The sequence below is a fragment of the Choloepus didactylus genome, chromosome 9, assembly GCF_015220235.1.
Source record: "Choloepus didactylus isolate mChoDid1 chromosome 9, mChoDid1.pri, whole genome shotgun sequence".
Classification (NCBI taxonomy): Eukaryota; Metazoa; Chordata; class Mammalia; order Pilosa; family Megalonychidae; genus Choloepus; species Choloepus didactylus.
This window is the reverse complement of record NC_051315.1, coordinates 37,800,410-37,814,170: the sequence shown is the minus strand read 5'-3', so window position 1 is coordinate 37,814,170 and position 13,761 is coordinate 37,800,410.

Here is a 13,761-nt window from a genome sequence, read left to right as displayed (position 1 = left end):
TGTTTATAGTGATAATTAAATCAATTAAGTGCTTATTAAAAATGTGAATAGTTGCAGAATTTAATCTGAAAGAACTTAGTTACCTAATACTGCTGCCACATTTCATAGATAAAGAAACTTAGAAATTTATCCCGTTGAGCTCTCTGTACAGCTCTGTTTCCTTTTTTGAAAATGTTTTGAAACATGTATCTAAAAATTCAATTACAGATTGCTACACTGCAAACTATTTCTCTGTCTTCAGTTTTAGAACCTTGTTCCAATTTGCTAAAGCCACCATCATGCAAAATACCAGAAATGGATTGGCTTTTATAAAGGGGATTTATTAGGTTACAAATTTAAAGTTCTAAGGCTATAAAAATTTCCAAACTAAGGCATCAAACAAGAGGATACCGTCACTGAAGAATGTCTGATGGCATCTGGAACACCTCTATCAGCTGGGAAGGCACATGGCTGGTGTCTGCTGATCATTTGCTCCCAGGTTCTGGTTTCAAAATGGCTTTCTCCAGAATGTTTCTGGGCTTCTATCTCTCTTAGCTTCTCTCTCTCAGCCTCCTTGCATCCTTGCTTGTCCTCCCAGGGCGGTTCTCTCGAAGCGTCTGGGAGTCCTCTCTTAGCTTCTCCAGGGCATACTGGGCTTCATCTCCAAACATCCTTCTGCCTGCATCTCTCAGCATCTGGGTCTGTGTTGACTCTTAGCTTCTCTCCAAAATGTCTCTCTCAACTTCTGTGAGCTTTCTCTCTGTGAGCTCTCTTAAAGGACTCTAGTGATCTAAATAAGACCCACAGGAATGGGGAGGGTCACACCTCCATGGAAATAATTTAATCAAAGGTCTCATCCAAAATTGGGTGAGTCACATGTCCATCAAAAGGTCTTCTGGGGTCCATAACAGCTTCAAACTGGCACAAACTTTTATGTCTTTCTAGGCTTCTGTCCTTTGTAACAACCTAATCCTTAACATTTGAGCAAAATTCTGCTTTTCATTCCAACTCTGTTTCCTCTCCTTTTGATTGGTTCTCTTATTGCTCCAAGGCTCAGTTTCTCCACCTCAGCACTATTGACATTTAAACCAGGTAATTTGTTGTGGGGGCTGTACTGCATTATAGGATGCTTACTTAGCAGGGTCCCTGGCCTCTACACACTAGATGCCAGTGGCAAACTCCTGTCATGACAATCAAAACTGTCCCGATTTTGCCAGATTTCCCTGGATTAACAAGATGGCCCCAGTTAGGGTTGTCATATTTAGCAAATAAAAATATAGGACACCCATTTAAATTTGAATTTCAACACTGCTTCAAGTTGAGAACCACTGATCAAAGGCAACTTCTAACTTGGTGGTCCTCAACTTCTGTACATTTGAGTCACCCGAGGAGCATTTAAAATTGCTGATGATGTGGCCCAGCACCCACAGATTGATTTCATTAGTTTGATGGTGCTTGGGCATCAGTAATTTTTAAAAGTTCCCCAGGTCCTTCAGATATGCTGCCAGGGTTAATACCATTAGTCTATTGTAATGGTATTAACCCATTAGTGCATTAAAGGGTCATCTAGGGAAACAATAACAGGAATCAATGTTTGAAGGAGATGCAAGAAACAAATAAAGGCTTTAATGTCTTGAGTGACCTAATAGGGCACCAATCCATTCAAAGTCTCCCACTTCCTCCTGAAGCCTTTCCTCACTACTCCAACCATTACTGATCTTTCCCTTAGTTTGTAAAGTCCTTGGTCTATACCACATCATTTTGCACTTGATTAAAAACTTACACAATTATTTTGTTGTTTGCTTGCTCGCTTTTTGTCTTAAATTTTGTCTTCCATACTTGGAAAGTAGAGACCCAATTCCCTACCAGACTTACACATGCTGTAATAATCTTCATTCTCATCCTCTCATTACCAACCAGAAGATTTTAAATTTTTTCACAGGTTTTTATTTACCCTGCCCCCACTTTGTGTCAGTAGCTTACAAGTGAGCTGTAATTTAATTATCCAGAAGATTCAAATTCAGACTTCAAGCGTTTGACTTCCAGTCATAGTTTGGAAGTATAATCACTTTAAATCACATTGCTACTATGGAAAGCTATAATAATTAAAACAGGGTGGTATCGGCCCAAGGATAGACAAACTGACCAATGAACAGAGTCCAGAAACAGACCTGCACGTAAGTGGTCATTTGTGCAACACTCACGTGCTGAGAAAAGGATCATCTTTTCAATATAAAGGTGCTGGGTCAGTTAGATGTTCATATGGAAAAGGAATGTATTTTTTCCTTAAACCATACACAAAAATCACTTCCAAGTGGATTGCAAATCGAAATGTGAAAGGTAAAACAATAAAGCTTTGAGAAAAGAAAAAGATCTTTGTGACCTAGGAGTAGACAAGTTTAAAAAAAAAAAATGGTAACACTAATCATACAATTGGAAAAAAACTTTGAATAATTGGATCATTTTTAAATTAAGAACTTGTAATTAATCAAAAAACATCACGAAGAAGGCAATAGGGTTGAAAAAGATACATAAATTTCTATACCAGCACTATTTGTTAAAAAAAAAAAACTAATCAAATGCCCATCAACAGAAGGAATTTATCAATTGAGGCATACTCACGTAATGGAATGCTATATAATAATGAAATGAATGGTTTTGACTGCTTGCAACAAAATGGGTAATATTAATAAACATAATATTGCACAAAAGCCAGACACAAAAGCATACATGCTTTGTAACTTCATTAATATCAACATTATACTAATAGAAGTCAGGATGGTGGTTTGCCTTAGGAGATAAAGGGGAGTGACTGGAGGGAAGGATAAGGAGTTTTCTGGGGTGTTGGTAAAGTTCTTCCTGGATTTGGGTTCTGTCTGCAAGGGTATTTTTTTTTGTAATATTTTGTAAAAACTCAAGTTGTGTACCTAAGAACACTTCTTTGTATGTATACTATGTATCAATAAAAAGTTTTCAAAACCACAACCAAGTCGTGGTAGGACCAATTAAAAAATGTACTGGAGGAACAGAATGGTGAACTGTGGCATATGCGTACAATGGAATATTAAGCAACTACGAGAAGGAGTGAAGCTGTGAGACGCAATGAGGTAAAGGGATCCTGTACACAGCATTTTGAGTGAAGTATGCCAGAAATAAAGGCAAACACGAATGCCTCACCAATGTGGACTAACTACAATGTGTAAACTCAGAACTGAATCTTAGAACACAGCCTAAGAGGGGAACGATTATTGTAATGGTCCCTAGATTGTAAATTCTTAAACAGCAGTCAAATCTATTTCTGAATTGTAATGTCTATCTCCAAACTTTTGAGATGGTGATCCCTTAGTGTATAACCTGATTGGTCTCTGGAACATTGGGTATCTCTGTGACACTTGAAACATAGAGCTAGAGCTCAGCAGATACAAATGTCAATACTAGCACATACAGCAACTGTTAAAAAGAAAAAAAAGTACCAAAAAAGGGGCTCAAAATTGAATCCATTTTTTTTTTAATGTACTAGGATTCATTTTTAACTCTGGGAAATTTTGGAATAAAATTATCTTTTTAAATATTTAGGTATAATTTCAACTGTATATCTTAGAATAAACAAATCAAGTTTGCAAAACATATAATTTTTCCTACAATATTGTATCGTAGTTCTATTAGACATTTCACATTTTTTTATAGCATGATCAATTTGCCAAAAGGGTCAAAGAGTTCTGAGACTCTTGATCCTTAGGATAGTCAAATCGTTCTCTTTTAGACTTCAGATTGTTATCCCTGTCGATTTTCTCTCTTTAATTATTAACTAACAGTTTTTTCATCATTTTCAATTATTTCATGAAAGCTTGCATTTTTGGCACATTTACAATTTTACTTCAACTTATTTACATGAAATGTCATTAAATTTGCTTCCTTAGAATGAAAACAGGCTAACAGGTAAGGTTGCAACCCTATAGTCTGCTTTGATCTCATAGTTCTGTATAAAAATACAGGCTCTAATTGTTTTAATTTCATCTTGCGCATAGGAGTTATTTAACTTACAAGTTCTTGCATAATCTACTATAAAGAATAATTTTCCGATATAATGAATGGCAATATAATGATCCAAAAATAGGCATTAAGCTCTTTAAACACTGGTTTGTACTCAATAGCCTAAATTGCAACTGTGTAGACCATTTTGCTGCAAAGTGAATGTTCAGTAGTTTTTGAATAGTATAAAACCATCTTTACAAACATGAAAAAGTGCCTGCCAAAAGGTCTGTTTTTGTTACTGAAAGTGCCTGTCACATAATAAATAAATAAATAAATGTCAATAATAAAGATTGTAAAATAGATGCTGATTAATTTAATGATGGTTCAGAACAGTAAATCCAGTAATTTGATAAAGTCAAACTGGAAACTTGATCTGAGAACTTTGGGTAGAGAGATCCCAAATTAGTTTCAGATTAGTTCAATTTGTTTTACAATTGCTGCTCTATTTAATTAACATAATTGGAACAGTATATTTAATGAAATATTCTGCCTCTCTTCCAAGTATTGCATGGTACATGCTTTTACTAAAAATTTGCCTTTGTGCCAGTTTGTATATATTCTGTCTCCCGAAAAGCTATGTTCTTTAATGTAATCTTGTGGGGCCAGACTGATTAGCCTGTTGATTGGGGTGGAAACTGATTGAATTATTTTCATGGAGGTGTGGCAGGGTGGGTCTTGATAAGTTCACTGGAGTATTTAAGAGAGAAGCGAAGAGCCCACACAGACCCAGATGCTTGCTGATACTTGGAGATGCTTGGGGATGCAGACAGAAGGATGTCTAAGAGATGAAACCGAGAGTTTGCCCTGGAGAAGCTAAGAGAGGACTCCCAGATGCTTAGAAAGAAAGCCACTGGAATCAGAAGCTGAAAGCAAAGCAACCCAGGAGCAAAGGACCAGCAGATGCCAGTCACGTGCCTTCCCAGATAACAGAGGTGTTCCAGATGCCATCAGCCATTCTTCAGTGAAGGTATCCTCTTGATGATGCCTTAGTTTGGACACTTTTATGGCCTTAGGACTGTAAATTTATAACCAAATTAAACCCCCTTTATAAAAGCCAATCCATTTCTGGTATTTTGCATAATGGCAGCATTAGGAAAGTGGAACACTCTTTAACTGAAATTCAAATTTATATGTGTGTCTTATATTTTTATTTGCTAAATCTGGCAACCCTATGTGAATGACAATATGGCTATCAAAGAAGAGTTATTTTAATTGTGAAATTATGGAGGAATTTTGAGTACCAAACTAAATTTTTTAAAAATATAAGAATACCTGATAATGTTGAAAAGAGTCAGCTTTGAGAATTCTGAAAAATCAGCATTTTATGGGCTCATCAGCAGAATTACTTAATTTCAGGTTTAGCCTTTGAATGTTCATGTTTACTATTCATTGATTGCTTTTTTATTTCTCCAGTTTGTTTTAATTTTTATTTTGAAATAAATTCAAACTTACAGTAACAGTTGCAAAAATAATACAAACCCCATACACAGAACTCCAGCATACCCCAACCCCCCCTCCACTGATACCCTGATCTACCAGCTTTAATATTTTGTCCCTTTACCATTTCTTTCTTTCCCTCCATCCCTATCATCCATCATCTATTGCTCTGTCTTCTGAACTTAAGAGAGCAAGTTGCACACATCCTTGAACAAATAATATAATTCACATATACATTTCCTATGAACAAGAATATTCAATTATGTAATCACATTAAGTGTAGTTAAGAAGTTCAAGAAATTTAACATTGATATAAAGCTTACATTCTATATTTCGTTTTTTTCTTATGTCCCAATTATGTCCTTTTGAGCCTTTTTTCCTCTATTCTTAGATCTCATCCAGGATCATCTATGGCATTTAATTGTCATTATCTATTTAGACTGTCATTTTTTCCAATTGTGGAAACATATATACAGCATAAATCTTCCCATTCCAACCCCTCCCAAGCATTCCATTTAGTGGGATTAATCACATTCACAAGGTTGCAATGCATCACCTTCCCACCGTCCATTACTAGAAATTTCTTTTCACTGCAAACAGAAACCCTACACTCATTTCTTTTTAACTCCCCATTGCCCTTTCCCCCACTTCTTGTAACCCATACTCTACTTTTCATCTCTATGATCATATTCTCTGATACTTTCTTTGTGTTTACCATGGGGCTTAAATTTAACATCTTAAGTCTATAACAATCTTGTTTTCTTTGATACCAACTTAACTTCAATAGGACACATAAACTATGTTCCTATACTCCTCCATTCCCCCACCTTTAGTAGGGTTCTTGTCAAAAATTACTTATTTTACATTGAGTCCAAAACCACTGATTTATCATTATACTTTATGTATTTTAGATCCTGTAGGAAGTAAATAGTGGAGTTATAAATCAAAACTACAGTAGTATTGGTATTTATATTTACCATGTGATCTTCACTGGAAATCTTTATTTCTTCATGTGGTTTCAGTCAATTGTTTAGTGTCCCTTCCTTTCAGCCTGCACAATTCCCTTTAGCATTTCTTATAGGACTGGTCTACTGGTGACGAAGTCCCTCAGCTTTTGATTATCCAGGAATGTTTTCATCTCTCCCTTATTTTTAACCTCCAGGTGTTTGTGAATTTTCTAAGTCTCTGATGGTTGTTGACTTCTATTTGTATTCCACTTTGGTCAGAGAATGTGCTTTGAGTAATTTCAATTTTTTTAAATTTATTGAGGCTTATATTATGTCCCAGCCTATGGTCTATTCTGGAGAAAGTTCCATGAGCACTAGAGAAGAATGTGTATCCTGGTGATTTAGGATGTAATGTTCTATGTATGTCTGTTAAATTTCTCTATATCTTGCTCTCCTTTCTTGGTTTCTCTGTCAGTACGGCTCCCTTTAGTATCTAAAGTAGGGTAGGTCTTTTATTAGCAAAATCTCTCAGCATTTGTTTGTGAAAAATTTAAGCTCCCCCTCAAATTTGAAGGAGAGCTTTGCTGGATAAAGTATTCTTGGTTGGAAATTTTTCTCTCTCAGAATTTTAAATATGTCATGCCTCTGCCTTCTCGCCTCCATGGTGGCTGCTGAGTAGTCACTACTTAGTCTTATGTTGTTTCCTTTGTATGTGGTGAATTGCTTTTCTCTTGCTGCTTTCAGAACTTTCTCCTTCTCTTCAATATTTGGCAGTCTGATCAGAATATGTCTCGGAGTGGGTTTATTTGGATTTATTCTATTTGGAGTTCGCTGGGCATTTATGCTTTGTGTATTTATATTGTGTAGAAGGTTTGGGAAGTTTTCCCAAACAATTTCTTTGAATACTCTTTCTAGACCTTTACCCTTTCTTCCCCTTCTGGAACACCAATGAGTCTTATATTTGGATGTTTTATTTTATCTATCATATCCCTGAGGTCCATTTTGATTTTTTCAATTTTATTCCCCATTCTGTCTTTTGTTCTTTCATTTTCCATTCTGCGGTTCTCGAGGTTGCTGAGTCGTCGTTCAGCTTCCTCTAGTCCTGTACTATGAGTATCCAGAATCTTGTTAATTTGATCAGCAGTTTCTTTTATTTCCATAAGATCATCTGTTTTTTTATTTACTCTTGCAATTTCTTCTTTATGCTCTTCTAGGGTCTTCTTTATGTCCTTTATATCCTGTGCCATGCTCTTCTTCATGTCCTTTATATCCTGTGCCATGTTCTCGTTGTTTGTCTTTAGTTCTTTGATTAATTGTTCCAAGTACTATGTCTCCTCTGATCTTTTGATTTGGGTGTTTGGGTTCGGGTTATCTATATCATCTGGTTTTTTCATATGCTTTAAAATTTTCTGTTGTTTTTGGGCTCTAGGCATTTGCTTTACTTGATAGGGTTCTTTTAGGAAATGAAGGATTATTCAGACACCAATCTCTAATTTGTCAGATCTACAGCTTGGTGGCATACACTTTCTCTAACTAACCAGCAGATGGCATCTGCAAGTCACCTATTCCCCTCAAGTCAGTTCTCCCCAACTTTGTCTTTGTGGTGCATGGGGGTCTGTTTCTTGTGGGGTCCAATTGGTGCACCAAGTTTGGGTGTGTTGTTGGTGCTATCCACCCTGAATGTGGGGCATGTGTCTGGGTGGTTAGGGAGGCAGGGCAGCTTTAATAATCAAACCTTCCAGGTGTTCCTGGAGATTTAAGGCTGTTCCAAGAGTCTAAACCTTCATTTCAGTCTCGCCACAGATTGTCTCTGCTGCTGACCCCCAAGTCCTTGGTATTGGCATAGGGTCCCTGGGACTTCCAAGTGGGTCCCTCTTCCCAGCCATGCCCTTCTAGGGCCTCTGCTGAGGGAAGGCTGTGCTATGTCACAAGTGCACACTGTCCCTCAAGGGAAGCCCTGGGCCACCAGGCTGTGCAGGGGCGTTCCCAGCCTGATGTAAAGATGGCTGAATGGAGCATGTTAATTTTCCCCTTTTTTGCACAGCTCCACCTTCCCAGCTCCGGGAAAACTAGCTGTGGGTGCATGAAAGGCTATTGTCCATGCCCAATAATGTGGCGTGTGTGCAGTGTTGCCGGAAACACTTCCCGTCACACTGAGTCCCTTGGCGCAGCTCTGGGCTGTGGCTCTGGCGCCAGGCAGAAGTGTTCCCAGCCTGCCAGGAAGATGGCTGCAAGGGGAATGGTTTTTTTTCCCCTTTTGGCTCACCTCTGCCCTCCTTGCTCTGAGACAACTAGCAGTGGGAGCATGAAAGGCTATCTTCCATGCCAGATATTGAAGCGTTCGCACAGCTCTTTCCTGCTGCACTTCACTGTGTGGTTCTCACTGCCGTATCTGCAGCCGCTTTTGAGTTTTTTTAAAAAAGAACTAGTCCGCCTCCAAACACCAACCTATGGTTTCCCTACATCACAGCATGGCTGCCAGACATTCAGCAGGCTTACTCACTTGTTTCAGGACACAGACTCCCAGTTTCAACAAGCGCACAGTCCATGTGGATTTAGCAGACCTTGTCCAGCTGGTGCATCGCTGGAACTGGTGTTCTGGGTCACTTTCTGGCCTCTAATATTTTTCACGGAGGTGTTTTTTTGCCCTGTCTCTCCTAGTCGCCATCTTAGGTTCTCCTCTCCAGTTTGTTTTAAAACCATGGGCAAATCAGATCTTCAACAAAGGAATTAATAATAATATTTTTAGAAGAATTTTATTCTCCACATTCCTATTTGGTTACAGAAGAGCATGAGATTCATTTGTCATATTTACAGTTGCATGTGAATTAATTTAGCCTCGTAGCCATCTCTAATGTCATACAATCTTAATTGTAAATTATAGGATTTGTAGAAATTCAAACTGAGTTTAAATCACTAGGACAATTGAAAGGAAGACAGTTCTGCCACCAGGTAAACACAGTGGGAAAGAAAAGAGAAAACTGCTTATTGCATTCTAAGTTAAAATAATAAGATTTGTCCTATATTTAAGCCTGGGTAAGTTAAAAAACCTTTTCAGACTCAAGTGGTTAAAATAAATTAACTCTCCTGTGCTACTAGGGCATGAATTAGTGACCTAGAAGAGACAATTAATCTCTCATGGATGAGCACTTACTTGGCTTTCAAATTAAGATCCATGCACAGGGTAGTTTTACGCAAAAAGCCCGAAGCTCTATATTGATTCAAGGCAGTGTGTCTCCAATGGGCAAAAATCAAGTTTTAGCTATTGGGAAAAAACTGAAAGTTGATCAAGGAATCTACAATAGAGAGAAAGCTAATATTAAAGTTGGAACTATAGAAAGCTTTACCGATTTTGTAATGGAAGTATTTTTTATAACAGTTAAAACCTCCAAGTTACTCCAAACAAATTAGAGGGTTGGCAATAAAGTGTAAAAGATCTGATGTACTATTAAAGGTATCAGAACACTTTGCCTGCTTCTCAAATGTACCCTGTTTAAATTTTTTAATTAAATTTATTTCACAAGCAAGTTAAAAACTGTGATGATGTTTAATATGACAGACAACTTTCTGGCATTGTGAGAATTATGGGTAACTGAGAAGCACTGATAGGATGTTAAGTCCATAAATGATGTATAAAAATCAATCTCATTACTTTATAATCATTTCAGATAGGAGATCCCCAGTGCTGTGGGTACTGGTGGTTTGGTTCCAACTAGCAGAAGGAGCTGTTGGCCTTTCCAGTTTGCCCCTCCGTAAGTTTGAAATTTCTGACTGCAGAATATCCTAATGCTAATAATAAGTTAATGAGTGTTCTTACACACACACACACAAACACACACACACACATTTATATGTGAACAAAATAACTTCAAAAGCAAAATGGCTACATATGTGAGGTATGTAATTTAAAATATTATGTAAAATGTATCCACAAGTGTGGATATCGCAAATGGATAAGAACCCCTAATTTTCCACTTTATTTAGCCATCTTGCTCATAGATGTTTTAAAAGTTAGGCTACAGTGACACATTTGGCCAATAGATGTCACCAGGTGATTACCTAGAAATTCCTCAAATTTACAACTGGTTTTGGAGAGTTTCGGGTTTCTAATTTTGTAAAGAACTTCCTAGTTATCAATTCTGCAAGTTTGAAATTTGCACTATCCTGTTTTAAAAGAGAAGTTCTGTACATTGCTAATGACCATTTCTTGAATTTTCTTTTCCTCATTCTACTATCCAGATGACATTATTTGGCCTATGAAACTAATTGCATTATCTTTAAAATAGAAAATGGATCTCAAGGGCAGTAAGGCAAATTGTTCAATAGTTTTACCTGAAATTATTTTAAAATTTTCCTGAGAAAATATCAATTCATCACAGTGTGATCTGGCATCTTACATCACAAAAGAAAAGATGGGGAGAGAGGTTCCTAACTAAATACTTAAGGGAAAAAGCAGCAAAGAGACCTGATGTGAGGTGGTCAAATTATGCACACCAGCAAGGCACCCAAGAAATTCTGGAGTAGTCAGGGAATACTAGGTGTGGTGAAAAGATCTGATGTGGTCTCAGATTTAATTAATTAATTAAATTAATTAAATTAATTTCCATTTGGTAAGCAAGATTTGGTTTCTGCTTTCCCCAATAAAAGGGATTATGTTTCTTTAATATTATGATAACACAAAGTTAATAAGTTTAAATTATTGGGCTTTGAAAATGTAGTAAAGTAGTATGGTTTTACAGAGCCATTAAATCTATACAATGCTATGTGAAATATAAAGCAAAAATGAACAAATTGAATTTTTTTCCATGTTACTATGCAGTGATTAGAACAGGGTATGGCAAAATCCAAAGTGTCTTCTGAACCATAAAAGAAAAATCAAAATTTGTAATTTTTTAATATTAGGAATGTATATTCTAATTCTTTGAAAAATTATCTATGAGAGAATAAATACATTCATTGGACTTTAAGGTCATAGTACATTACTAACAGTAACTTATACAAATAGTTTACAGCCTTGTAAGCAAGAAAAGAAAAAGGTACAGAAATATTGATGTTTTGGGGGTCTCACCTTTTATTTTATTTTATTTTTTTTTGATGAAAAATCTCAAGCCTTGAGAGCCTTAAGTAATTTGCCCAGGATCATGAAAATCCAGGTTTCTCCACTAATTGGCAATTTCTGATAATTCAGGCAAGTTGTTTTGAAATTATCATTTGTATTTTCTATGAAAAAAAATGTTCAAGTACAGGATAAGCTTCTATAGTATCAGTTTGCATTACATGAACATCTATTTATAATGCAATCTTTATTAGGAGCCTTCCTCACTCTAAGTTGCTTCCAGCACTCCTGCTTTATTTGAGCAGCTCTGCATCATTTATATATCAGCAATGGTAGGAATATTAAGAGGTCCCATCTAATAGAGGAAGGCCAATACCTTGAATATGATAAAATACTGGATTTGCTCAATATTGTTTAAATTTTATAGTTACATATTTATGACTCTAAGAAAGCACCTTTATTACTGAAATTCTTTCAGAAAAAAAAAATTATAAATCTGAAACCCCTGACATTAACACCTCCTCTTTTTTTCACTGAAACTTTTTTGTTAATCATGCATGATTTCTTAGGAAAGCAGCTGTCACATTACAGCAGAACAGACAAGATGATGTGAGATGATGGGGCTATTAACTTGATCATGGGCAATGATTTTTAAGCATTGTATAGAACTCTGTAAGATCTAGTTATTAAAATAGATTCCAGCAAGCCCTGTGCTAGTTGCTTCCATCAGTGCTTGCTGTCACCATATACATATGAAAATTATTGAATACTTATAAAATTTTATGACTCCCAAATCCCATATCTGTCCTTTTGTTTTAATAAATCACCCCCAATATATGCCCATTCTGAATTGGTAAAGTTTGACTTTTTATTCTCATATACTTTATGTCTGCCCCAAATCATACAACCTATGGAGTGTCTAAAGGCTCTTGGAGGAAAAGAAATTTGAACTGGTCCTTGAGGGACAAGTAGGAAGTGAATAGTGAGAAGGGGATATTTCAGGCCTTAGGAATGTTGTATGAAGAAGTGAGTGGACTGGTTTACCAAGAGATTCCATGGCATGCAAGGAAATGGGAGATGAGTCTGGAAAGATAGATTGAGGCTTCATTGGGATTTTCAGTCTCAGAATGAAGACTTTGCACTACATGCTGTAGCATTAGATACTGAAAGTTTTTTAGTAGAATAATTCCATTAAATCGACATTTAAAATGATAGTTCTCTTGGAAGTTTAAGAGGCATAAATTGTAGGAGAAAAGTAAATGGCCACAAGAAGACTGCTAGTATACTACAGTAGATCAAAGGTAATAAAGGCCTGAATTAGGGCAATTGCCTGTGAGAATGTAAAGGGAGATTCAGATGTGCTAAATATTCCAAAGGAAGAATTGAAAGGACCTGCTGGCTGCTCCCTCAGCCTTGCTCCCACATGCTTCCCTCTTCCAAAAATCAAAGCAAAAGGCTGCAGTTTTCAACTGGATAACAGAGAAGAAAAAGAAGGAAAAAGGAAGAAGCGTAACAATACCTAACGTTTCAGGATACTTACTATGTGCCAGGAACTAGTGTAAAGCTTTACATACACTTGATCTTCAAACAACATGAAGCAGAAAGAGGTTAGATAATGTATCCAAAGTCACACAAATAAGCGACAGAGCCAGGTTTGGAACACAAGCAATCGGGCCCCAGAGTCTAATGCCCCTCCAGGTGTCTTGTTAATAAAGACTAGTTTGTGGGTTGTAATCCTCTTAAATCTAAATGTGTTGAAACTGAAATTGTGGTGAATATTCAAGTGGGAATCTAGCAGCTACTTGGAGATGGGAATCTAGAATTCATACAATATTAAGAACTGAGGATACAGAACTGAATGCTATGTATGGCTCACTCAAGTAACTCCAATATTCAGAACACTCCATTACTGAATTTGGATTAGAATTTAACCCACTGATTTTCCACAGTGGGGTGTAAGGGATAGGAAGGAGGAGGTTTGGAGAGGGGTGCACCGTATTCATTTCTGTTTGGTTCTAGGAAATCAGGGGGCTTATAATATGTTCATACTCATTTTTAAAGTTCCAACCTTTTACCAACAGTTTTAGGATCCTGAAATTTTCAATGTTACAACATGCCATGAAATATCATGATGATGAATTCTGATATCCAGACCTGCATCAGGAAGTCAAAGAGCAGTATAGCATCATGGCTAAGAGAAAACACCAGGATTTGGATCTCAGTTCTGCCATTTACCAGTTTTCTGACCTTGGGCAAGTTACTTTCCCTTTCTGATCACACCCGTGTTGAAAGAAGGTTGTAGGATCG